Raw genomic sequence first — 12,409 nt, 5'->3', positions numbered from 1 at the left:
TTCATTTCTGCATTAAAGCTCTTTTTCTAAATCATCCATTCTCTCATGTTTTCATCCAGTTTTACAGAAAGAGTTTTCAGACCTTCCCTTTAGGACAACCACTCCTCCAGTGTCCCATCCTTCCCTTAAACCTTGATAGGTTTTGCTCTTGCACATATTTCCCTTCTCTCCAGTGGTTTGCTCTTTTTGTTGGCTTATTCTATTGCCAAGTAGGCACACAGTACCCTTACTCTTGGAGGCAGGGGGTATCACCTCATTTAGCTTGCTGGCCTCTCTAGCCATTGTCTTTTGGTCTTTCTTGCACAGCCATCGTCTCAAATGAGCGGCATGTAGCGGTGCAGAGCTCCCTACCTACTGTGTCTTGGCACCCTGATGTTTTACCAGTCAAGGTTTCAGGAGTCCCAAGATGCTAGCACCTTCAGCCCTCAAGGTGACTGGAGAGCCACCAGGTTTGTCACACTTGACCACAGACATGCTTATCTACCCTGGTGTGCCATATAAAAATGATAATCTCCTATGTGTGTCATGAATGTGAAAAACTTAGGGAAGCCCATGCAAATCCTTCCTCACTACTCACTTGATTCATAACCCTATTCCCTATTCTATTGAAAGGTGTTGGAACAACCTCCTAACAGAAGAATCGAAGGGACTATTTTATCCTTCTTGAACTTTCTCCATAGTTTCCTGCATTGAAGTTATTCATCTTTTCTCTTGTCTTGTTGGCTGTGACTCTCTATTAAGTAGTTCCCTCGTCTTCCTCCTCGACTATTCTAGTACATTATAGTTCATTGAGTTGCTCTTTGGTTCCTCTTCTTCTGCCAGTGTGCTGTCTTGAGGTTCTCTTGCTATTACCTTTCTGTTTGCTTTATTTCAGATATTTAATCTACCTTTCCTGGCTTCCATTATTTTCTCAGGTTGGTAACTGTCAAATCTATGTTTCTAGTCCTGTCCTGTCAAAACTCCTCCTGGCTCTGCAATATTCCCCTGGTATTTCCAACATGATGCCCACTATCACCACATACTCAATATATTCAATGCTCAACCCAGTATTTAACCAGCTTCTCTCTCTGTCATTTGCACCATAGCTTCTTAGACATTTAACATTTTCCCCCAGTTGGATTGTATATACTTTATAAAACATGACTGACCATAACTCTTTCCTGTGGGGCCCCATGTTGGCAATAAGACATTTCAAATCTCTCCATGTGGCATTTAGTCCCACCATAAAGTGATTCTAATCTGTATCCAGGCTCCTTTTCTGCCATTCCTCAACATGTACCCTTGCCCTATCCATACTGGACCATCAAAATTCTTTGAACATTTCCCACTTCTATGCCTTTGCTCATGATGCATCCTCTTTCTGGTATGCTCTGGTCATCATGGTTTTAATTTCCTTTTGTAGCTGGAGTAGGTGCTGTGATGTGTTTCCTCTCTCAGGACTCAACTACTTATTCCCCCAGCTACAGGGAGTGTTGATGGCAGAAAAGTGGGAGATGAGTCATACAGTTAATGATTGACATGGGTTACAGAGAGCTCCATACCTAAGGTCACACTCCCCTTCCTGGAGGTAGCCCACATCCTATGACTGGTTGATTCTGGGTTATATAAACCTGACCTTCCTTATCCAATTAAAGACAACTGGGCCATTCCAGTTTCATAACTCACCCGAGGGTGGGTAGAGACCTTTATTGTGTCTGCACCTCAGCCCAAATTTCCATTCTACCAAATACTTCTTCCTTCACTCCCCTACAGGTATTGATCCTAAGAGCACTCCCCATTGAAGTTCCTGCATGCAGATGTCTATTTCAGAGTCCACTTCTTGGGAAACTTAGTCTGTAACAGCAGCCTTCCTTCAATTTTCTTGAACTTCTGACCTCAAGTAATCCACCCTCCTTGGCCTCCCAAAGTACTGGGATTACAGGCATGAGCCACCGCACCTGGCCCTTGTATTTTCTAATATGAATTATTGAGGTCTATTCTGACCTGCTATAGTATTTTGTTTATATGAGTAGACTAGGATTCATCCCATTAAAATACAGTTTATTTTGGACTTCTGTCTTTGTACTTGAGTACCATCTCCAGGAAGATACACCATCCCAATATTCTCAACAGTACTGGGCAGGAAGATACACCTTCCCAGTGTTCTCAACAATACTGGCTGAATTGGCATTTGCTCAGCAATGGACACCTCACTGTTGCTGGCTGAGGAGAAACATCCTTTGCAACAACTCCACTTTAGAAACAGGTTGCTTCTGCGCCCCACCCATAATCTTATTTATCTCATATATTAATCTGGTAGGCTGGATTACATGGTGGTGACAACTCAAAAATTCAGTGTCCTCAAACAACAAGGGTTTATTTCTGACTCATACTATGTGCCTCTTGCAATTGAGCTACGCATTTTGTTATGCTTTAGTCTCCTTCCAGGGGTCAGGCAGAGAGAAAAGTCACTCTCCAAAACATTGCTAGTGTCTGCAGCTGAGGAAAAGGGATCTCTTAAGGGTCTCACTGCATCGATTAAATACTCTGGCTCAGAGTGGTCACTTGGCCCTTCTGTTCAGAAGGTCTGTTTGGAAGTAATCACATGGTCCCACAAAATCATAAGAGGACTGGACGTGCAGTCCATGTGCCTAGGAGAGCTGAAATGATTCGGTTAATAGCTGCAAGACCACCTCACACCACTAGAAAACTGTGCCCTCACACCAAGTGTGCTGGTTTCTGTGTCTTCCCTTGGTACTGACAGCCTGATCGTACACTGTGAGAGTTGCTACATCCACAGACATAGTTCCTGACTCCAGTCAGCTCTGTGGTCATCAAGAAGCCCAGAGCAGAGGTGTAGGAAGCAAATCCCTGGAGGAGGGCTGCTTTGCCTTGCACACTTTCTAAGGGAGAATCTGCCCTGAGTATAAACCTCTTCCTCTTGAAGAAAGATAATGAGAATAGAACGAGTAAAGTAATTCATTTCTGAATGAAAATTTTGTTTGATCAAGGGATAGACCACTCTGTGAAAAGTCAGAATTTTGATGCACATACATATCCACACGTACACACACAAACATATGCACGAAGCACTTCTAACATAGTATTTTTGAGTACGCAGTCAACTCATAGTGACCTAAGTAACCCAGCAAGGCCCTACAGAGACCTATGTCAATGATAGGCAATTAGCACAGCCGCTTTTAAAATAATTAACTGTCCTTTGAAAGTAGTTGAAATTGGATTTTTAAAATTTGCATCTTCAGACTAATTTATGTGTGCAAATTGCATTACTTATAAAGAAAGGGCCTGGTAGCCAAAATTTTGTAGGGTTGCATGCTTGAGTACTAAGCCTGGTGTGTGGGTTTCCTTGATTTTTTCCCACACAAAATGTAATTTGCTTGCATAAAAGGAATAAGACATTTTTTTCCTTATTTCCTAAAATATTTCTAGGCTGGGTGCAGAGGAAGAACAAATCTTGTTTAATTGCTTTAAATAATTGTTTGAAAACCTGAATGGGGTTTCAGTTTGGAAATAGCATTCCATAAAGAATTGGAGAATTCCTGGACATTTATGTATATTTGTATGTTTTAGACCAGCTGTATCCAATATAACTTTTGTGGTGTGGAATTGTTCTATATCCACACTGTCCAGTGTGGTAGCCACTAGCTTCATGTGTTTATTGAACACTTGAAATGTGCCTAGTACAACAGAAGAACTAAATTTTCAAATTTCGTTTCATCTTAACTTATTTAAATTCAAATTTAAATGGCCACATGTGGTTAGTGAATACTGTATTGGACAGTATATCTTCAGACACTTGACCCAGAGCAATCTTGAGCCTGAGTGATCTGACAGCCTGGGGACCTTACTTCCCGGCCTGGCTATGGAGATGTTTGCCTGTTTGTGGTGTAGACCTCACTCTACCGTGCTGTACCTCTCTTGCTTCTGCACACATGAAGAATCAGAAGTCCAAAAAAGGCATGTGGTTTTAAACACTTTTAGATTAGGTAACTTTGTGCAATTCCTTTAGGATTCCTTGGATTCCTAAAATTTGCTAGGCGCTGGGGTAGTGCACCTCAGTGTGAGGCGGTGTCACAGACAGAAAAGTCTTGCCAGGGATCCTAAGATCTCTCCTTGGACCTCCCTGTCCCCTACTTTTTCTGCCTTCCCAGGTCACAATCTCATTTCCTTTGGCTGTGACATTAGTTCTATGCACTCCGGGAGATCTATTTTATTTAGGTTTCTTGACCAGACGTTTTGGATGTATTTTAGGAAGGCAAATGGTCTTCTCCCCCTTTTCACATTTGGTGAAAATTAAAGGGACACAAAATCATCAGGACTCTTAGAAAACATAAAAGGAGGTTAGATTCCATACTCTATCCTTAATACTCCAAATCACTCCAACTGCAGCTAGCAAAACTGAGACTTGATGTTCTCCAATCCCCAGTGAGCTAGAGTTTAACCCACACAAATCTAGACGACTCCTTTCCAGTAGATGGATCTCAGCACATTTGCATTGAAGTCACTACACACAGAGTCAAAAGGTTTAAGTAATTCCAGGTGCTGGGAGAAGAAGATTGAAGACAAAGAGTTGGAAACATCCCACTCCTCACTGGCACCTCAGCGCAGAGTGAATGTAATTTAATGTTTTGTTTAGTTTAATTCAGTTCATGACTTTGAAATAATGTGTCTCATATTTAAAAATGAAAGTCATTACTACATAGTAATGTTACTGACTTTTATATAACCATATAAGAACATAAACATCAAAATGAATTTTCCTCTTCAAAATGGACAACTCAGGAGGGAAGCTGCTTATTTCAACAATAGTGCCCTTGCTGAGCCACTCAGATCTATCTTCTGGGTGTATAGTAAACACATCTTTTCAATACTCTTGAAAATATTAGATCAACTTCACTATTCGATGGTGGATTCTATCTGGAGGAGTGGCAGGTGGTTATAAAGATTACATGGAATCACAAATAGATTTAACTTATTTTCTTTTTTTTAATTTTTGAATACCCAAGATTAATTCAGAGTCACTTAGGTAAGAAAAGCTGGGTAGCACAACTTTGGCCAAAACCTTCATGTCATTTAATCTTCCCAGCAACTACACAACATAAGTGTAAAGGTGTTACTGAAACACAAGGGGTTCTGTTTCAGAACTGCTGCTCACCATAAGGAAAGCCTATCACTGAGACAACAAGTTTTGCCAAGGAAGAAGGCTTTAATCAGGTGCTGCAGCTGAGGAGATGGGAGATCAGTCTCAAATCCATCTCCCTGACTGACTAAATCAATGCATTTTGATGTTTATATTCTTACATGGTTATATAAATATATAAATGTTACTATGTAGCACCTGATTGAAGCCTTCTTTAATACCTATTGTCTCAGCTTATATAGCAGGGAAGAAATGTCACCATGCCTGGGAAAACAGAAATTAGGGATGAGTAAGGAAGAGGAGTTGGTCAACAGAGAGCAAGTCGTTGGTTAGTCAACCATGACCAGTAGGGGGTCTGATGGCTCATTGTCCAAATGCAGTGATCTGGTGAGTTTCACCTCCTTAATACTATCTGGGAACACTGATGGTTGGTTTCCTGAGAAATAAACTCAAATAAAGCAAATATAACCTCAAGTTTTAAAACTGGGAGGATCAATTTCTATGTTTATTCAAAGAAACCATAAACATCAACTCTATGGGACTCATATGGTTTGGCTGTATCCCCACCCATATCTCATTTTGAATTTCCATGTGTTGTGGGAGGCACATGATGGGAGGTAATTGAAACATGGGGGCAGGTCTTTCCTGTCCTGTGCTCATGATAGTGAGTAAGCCTCATGAGGTCTGATGGCTTTATAAGGCTAAGTTTCCCAGCACAAGTTCTCTTTGCCTGCCACAATCCATGTAAGATGTGACTTGTTCCTCCTTGCCTTCTGCCATGATTGTGAGGCCTCCCCAGCCATGTGGAACTGTAAGTCCATTAAACCCTTTTTCCTGTATAAATTGTCCAGTCTCAGGTATGTCTTTATCAGCAGCATGAAAACAAACTAATATAGTAAATTGGTACCGGGAGTGGGACACTGCTGAAAAGATACCCCAAAATGTGGAAGTGACTTTGGGACTGGATAATACACAGAGGTTGGAACAGTTTGGAGGGCTCAGAAGAAGATAGGAAAATATAGAAAAGTGTGGAACTCTCTAGAGACTTGTTGAATGTCTTTGACCAAAATACTGATAATGATATGGACAATGAAATCCAGGCTGAGGTGGTCTTGGATGGAGATGAGCAACTTGTTGGGAACTGGAGCAATGGTGACTCTTGCTATGTTTTAGAAAACAGGCTGGCAGCATTTTGCCCCTGTCCTAGAGAATTGTGGAACTTTGAACTTGAGAGAGATGATTTAGGGTATCTGGTGGAAGAAATTTAAACAGCAAAACATTCAAGAGTTTACTTGGGTGCTGTTAAAGGCACTTAGTTTTAAAAGGGAAATAGAGCATAAAAGTTCAGAAAATTTGCAGCCTGACAATGTGATAGAAAAGAAAATTCCATTTTCTGAGGATAGATTCAAGCAGCCTGCAGAAGTTTGCATAAGTAACTAAGAGCCAAATGTTAATCACCAAGACAATGGGGAAAATGTCTACAGGGCATGTCAAGGACCTTTGCAGCAGCCCCTGTCATCACAGGCACAGAGGTTTAGGAGGAAAAAATGGTTTTGTTTGCTGGGCCCAGGGTCCCTCTGCTGTGTTCAGTCTAGGGACCTGATGTCCTGCATCCCAGCTGCTCCAGCTGTGACTAAAAGGGGCCAAGGTACAGCTCAGGTTGTTGCTTCAGAGGGTGGAAACCCCAAGCCTTGGCAGTTTTCATGTGGTGTTGAGCCTGTGGGTGCACAGAAGTCAAGAATTGAGGTTTGGGAATGTCTGCTTAGATTTCAAAGGATGTATGGAAATGCCTGGATGCCAGGCATAAGTTTGCTGCAGGGGTGGGCCTTCATGGATAACCTCTGCTAGGCAGTGCAGAAGGGAAATGTGGGGTCAGAGCCCCACACAGAGTCCCTACTGGGGCACTGACCAGTGGAGCTGTGAGAAGAGGGTCACTGTCCTTCAGACCCCAGAATGGTAGATCCACTGGCAGCTTGCACCATGGACCTGGGAAAGTCACAGACACTCAACACTAGCCCATGAAAGTGGCCAAGAGGGAGGCTGTACCCTGCAAAACCACAGGGACAGAGCTGCCCAAGACCATGGGAGCCCACCTCTTCCATCAGTGTAACCTGAATGTGAGACCAGGAGTCAAAAGAGACCATTTTGCAGCTTTAAGATTTGACTGCCCTGCTGGATTTTGGGCTTGAATGGGTCCTGTAGCCCCTTTGTTTTGGCCAATTTCTCCCATTTGGAATGGCTGTTTTTACCCAATGTCTGTACTCCCACTGTATCTAGGAAGTAACTAACATGCTTTTGATTTTACAAGCTCATAGGTGGAAGGGACTTGCCTCGTCTTGGATGAGACTTTGGACTATGGATTTTTAAATTAATGCTGAAATGAGTTAAGATTCTGGGGGACTTTTGGGAAGGCATGATTGGTTTTGAAATATGAGTACATGAGATTTGGGAGGGGTCAGGGGTAGAATGATATGGTTTGGTTGTGTCCCCATCCAGATCTCATCTTGAATTCCCATGTGTTGTGGGAGGGACATGGTGGGAGGAAATTGAATCATGGGGGCAAGTCCCCAGCCATGTGGAACTATAAGTCCATTAAACCATTTTTCCTTTATAAATTACCAAGTGTCATGTATGTCTTTATCAGCAGTGTGAAAGTGGACTAATACAAAGACAATTGGGTCAGTTTTAAAGGCAGAAAATCCACTCTCCCAGGTGCTAACCTAAGCAAGCTGAATGCTGATTGGGCCATGGTGCCAGCAGATGAGTCCCTGCATATGGAAATGGTTATTAAACATAGTGGTGTTGCTCTGCTTCTCCCTATAGGTGACATGAAGGGTAAGAGGGCCTGGCACTTTTTTGCTGAGTTGGAAACTTGGCTTCCTTGCTTTTCTCTTGTCTCTCTCTTGCACTCATACTGCTAAACCAGTTTCTGTCTTGCTACCTCAGGGCAGGCCTAGTCAAACCTTACCTGCAGACATCCTCTTCTGTTCCATCTCTTTTCTTCATCTGTTTGGTAGGAGGTGAACAGATCCTGGGATGTGGCTTTGGACTTAGAATAGGAGAACAGGATGGGATAGGTCCCCACTTAGGATTCCAACCTTGATTACATGATTCAACTAGCCTTATAAGATTCTTCTGGTTGAATTCAGAGACATGGGTTGTGTTTATAGTAAAGTGTTCCTTTGCTTCCCTTTGATGCTTTGTATGTGCAGCTGTCTTGGGAAGTGGAGAGAAATTATCTTGTTCTCCTGTTAATAGCCCTTTAATCATGACATCATTTCTAGTGGCATTGTCTTTGCGATTTTATAGAAATATAAATGGATAATTAGAAAGGCTACGTGGCTTGCCTCAGGTCTTAGATTAGGAGCTGGGATTAGAATAAGGTCTACTGGAAGTGGTATGCTAGAGCTGGCTGGCGTCAGCTTCCGAGAACTTATTATCATCATTTCTTACAAATCCATGTGCAGTGACGTCATATTGATTTCTTGAGATGAGCCGTGATTGGAGTACTTACACTATGGAAATGGGAAAATGCTATGAATCGGAGCTCTCTTCCTCCCCACTGGAGAGCTGGTTGTTAAACATTTATCAGAAAAACAAAACAAAACAAACATTTACCGGCACACCAGTGGGTCTGTGTGACTCCAAAGTCCGTATCATTTTCACTATTTTGTGGTCCTTTATATGATTAACAACACTGGTATTGAAAGAGTTGGGTTTCTACCACTTGGCACATTTGGATTGCATGTGTTATTTGTGAGATCAGGGATTTGTTCCAGGGTGGGCCAGGTAACTGAGTTTGGTCCAAAGACCACGACGTGAAAGAAAAACACCTTGGTGTACATGCCCTTTTGCACTCAGCCTCCCTGGCTCCATACACGTATGCTGCCCGTGAAGCAGATTAGATAAGTGTGGATAGCTGTGCGAACACATCCCCAACTTCTGCTGCACTAATGGAGAGTTATGGGCAGTTAGAATTGCTCATTTCACATTAGTAAAACAACAGAACTCATTGTTGTACAGGAGGCAGGTAGTATGAAAAGTATGAGAAGCAATCCAAGTTCAGGCCCAGCTTGCTAGTTGGATAGCTTAGGGCAAGTAACTTAACTTTTCTGTGCTTCAGTGTTTGTATCTGAAATATGAAGACATTATCATCCTAGAAGTAAAGAATTGGAGTTAGTTTTATGACTTAAAAATACCTATCACAGTGGTTTTATCAGACACATGGTAAATGTTCAATTAACAATGGCTTTTAAATGCAGACTTGTCACAAGCTAAATTCTCCTGTAGCTGATGGCTAACTTTTATATATCTTGGCAATTTGTAATATATCTGTGTTTATCTGTTCTCCTGATTAGAAAACCCACTTCCAACCCACTTCCAACAAGAACCACATCTGAGTGAAATTCTAACCCAGAACTTCATGTTATTTGTATTGGCTAGCAGTAGGGTGGGGGGGACAAGGGGCTCTGACTTTCAATTCAAATTCCATCTGTGCTACAAGCTTATTATCTTTGGGTTGCTAAGTTTATTTCCTCCTATGTAAAATGGAAATAAATAACATCTTCTATCTCATAAACTATGAGGATTAGCTGAGACTTTTGTGAAAGTGCTCGGCACATTTCTTGATATATAGCTCAGTACAATGAATGTTTGCAGTTTTTGCTACCACTGTTATCACAGATTTTTAAAAGTCTGATGTGGTGATCCACATGTTTCAAGACAGTCATATTTTAGAGGTCAACCTGGGTGAAAGGAAAGCATTGAGAAGCGGGTCCAGGGAGGTGCTACTGCTCTGAGAACTCAAGAATCGTGCAGGTGAGCAGGTGTGAATGAAGACCCCAGCTTCCGACTTAATGACAAAGATGGTTTATATGCAGTAATTTTATAAAATAAAGGAAGAAAAACAAGTTTGACTCCATGTGGTCCAGGCAAGGGCTAGGATAAACAATGTGAAAATGCCGGGTCATTTGTTACTATTGATTTATGTTTTGGGGGATGGTGTGGTAATTGCTCTTGCTTTGTGTGCCTGGTGTTTCCTAGAAGCTGTGATGCTAACGGGAGGTGGGAGAATTCAATACGGATCAAGATAATTGAAAGCGAGTTTTGCAGAGAGAGCCAAGTGGTATAGAGTGGCCTCCTTTGTGCTGTTTTCAGCGTGGGAATGTGCATTTGCTTATAATTTAATGAAAATGCCCATGAAGACAAATGATGCAGTGCCAAATTTTTAGCAAATTTCCTAAGTGTTAGAGACTTTGAAATTAGACTGAAGGGCTTACATAATCATTAATTTGGTTGCAAGGTTGCAACTTCGATTGTCTAGTAAAAATGCCAATTGGCCAATCCAGAAATGTGGCTAACCTTTCACAGAGTCCTCAAACACTTCCTAAAACTGGCGATGCTATTGAGACTATAAGAATATCACAGTTTAGTCAAAACTCTGCAACTATTTTATGATAAATTTATGTTTATAAGTGTCAGTTTTTTTCATTCACAAACTAAAAGCATTGAGCACTAGGCCAATGGCAAGCCCCCTTCAGGGTCTGATTAAATAATATGGTTTGTCCCCCATAATAAAACACATATGCACATGTGTTTAATTTCAAGGGTTCTGAGTCTCTTAGAACCTTTGGTTAAATTATCATAAGAGTTTCTTATAATTCTGAGATCAAGGGCCAATATATTTTCTTAGGAAAAATTTAATGATCCTTTTCGTTTTCCCCGAGTTAAACAATCAAACGGTACAAATTAATTTCATTTTCTTGTTCTCACATCTTGCAAAATCTATTGCAATGGATGTTTGCTTTCATCTTCTAACATTTTCTCTGAAACTATTACTAACAAAGAATGAAGTATAGTACATTCTAATAGTGTTGTAAGCCTTGCTTCATGAAAGAGTGAATTTTGAGCGAAGATGACATGTTGCATAATTTTGCTATGTCTACACAAATGAATGGTATAAAACTTTTGGCTTGGGTGAGAGGGTATTGTGCAGTACAATCTGAATTGTAAGTGTTGTTTAATACAGGGGACTTTGTATCTGCTTTGGGTGTTCTCAGGGGACAAAAATGTCAATTTTCCTTTTTAGAAAGGAATCAGTTGGAGAGAATGATGTTTGCAAAAGTAGGGTCCACTCATCACTATCCTAGATTCAAGTCCCTTTTAGACACAGATAGACCCTGGGCAGAATAGCACTGACGAGGCTGTTTCCTAATGCCCATGCTGCAGAGTCCCTGTGTGATGGCTCCCTAGCACTTGGGCTCCCCGTTACTTGCAACGAACCTGCTCAGCTCTTCAGAGGATTTCTGCTGGGCCTTGTCACTCTCCTTGACCTCAGCTCATAGTAAGCTGGCTTCTAAGGAGCTTGCTTCAATGCAGGGGCACTGCTAGTTTTGCCAGGTCAGGTGTTAACACCTGGGAAAGGTCAGGCTACCATGAGGCTTTGTGTTTTAGTCTGAAGGATCTTACCACGTGGTGGAATGCGGTGGGTGTTGGCTTAGGCATGACCGACTCTCAGAAGGTCACGTGCTTGGAGCAGAGCAGAGGACATTTCCCACTTCTACACTCCAGATGGTTTTGGCCTTGCTGGAAGAGGTCACAAAGTGGCTTTGGAATTCACTCACACAACAGGAGGGCACTTTGCACAGGTGGAGAATGGTAAGTATATTGCAGCTGAACTGGAACTGGAGTCTAACCCCTAATGTCTTGTCACAACTTTATCTGGTCTTGCATTTTGGAATATTTGTGTTCCCACTGAGTCAAGGACAAAAACTGAAAATTAACAACTGCTTGAGGGTCTGGCTTCGGTTTGAGAAAGTGCAGAGCTTGGTGGCTCAGTCCCCTCAATCTCACATTTCTTAAACTGACCAACTGGTATCCTGTCTAAGATTCTATATTTTCCTACATAAGTTAGGTATATTTTCAGAGAAATCTGGAGCCTTTGTTGAAACTAGCAGTTTTTTTTTTGATTTATTTGTTTTTGTTTTTTGTTTTTTTTGTTTTAGGTTGAAATATACACTACCTGAGGGTGGATAACTCATGAACTCTGTTGACAATTATATTTTTTGTCTTTTTAATTAACTCATTTGGAGACAGTGTCCTGAGGACCTAAGCCTAAGAATCTTCAAGATGGAAGAGTAGAGTGAGCAACGAATGAGCCAGAGGGCTCTTGTCCTCTGTGTGCAGTTCTGGGCAGCCAGCAGGTGGATATGGGACTTGGCCTGCTGGAGGGGCCCTGGCAAGAGGAGCTGGCAGGAGCAGATGGCAAAG

At 41.7% G+C, this 12,409-nt stretch overlaps 1 long non-coding RNA gene across 3 annotated transcripts in view; it reads left to right on the top strand.

The window, feature by feature from the left end:
• LOC106993488 (uncharacterized) overlaps positions 1 to 12,409 on the top strand; it is a 75,216-nt gene that overhangs the window by 16,780 nt on the left and 46,027 nt on the right. For 2 of the 3 annotated variants that reach the window (XR_013412323.1, XR_013412322.1), the window contains exon 1: positions 1 to 12,409. This exon is cut by the window's left edge and continues 16,780 nt beyond it. This is a non-coding gene — a long non-coding RNA (uncharacterized LOC106993488). The other variant, XR_013412324.1, reaches the window with a different exon arrangement.

Source organism: Macaca mulatta, chromosome 1 (assembly GCF_049350105.2).
Source record: "Macaca mulatta isolate MMU2019108-1 chromosome 1, T2T-MMU8v2.0, whole genome shotgun sequence".
Lineage (NCBI taxonomy): Eukaryota > Metazoa > Chordata > Mammalia > Primates > Cercopithecidae > Macaca > Macaca mulatta.
The sequence above is the reverse complement of the archived record's forward strand: the minus strand, read 5'-3'. Positions and strand labels throughout refer to the sequence as shown.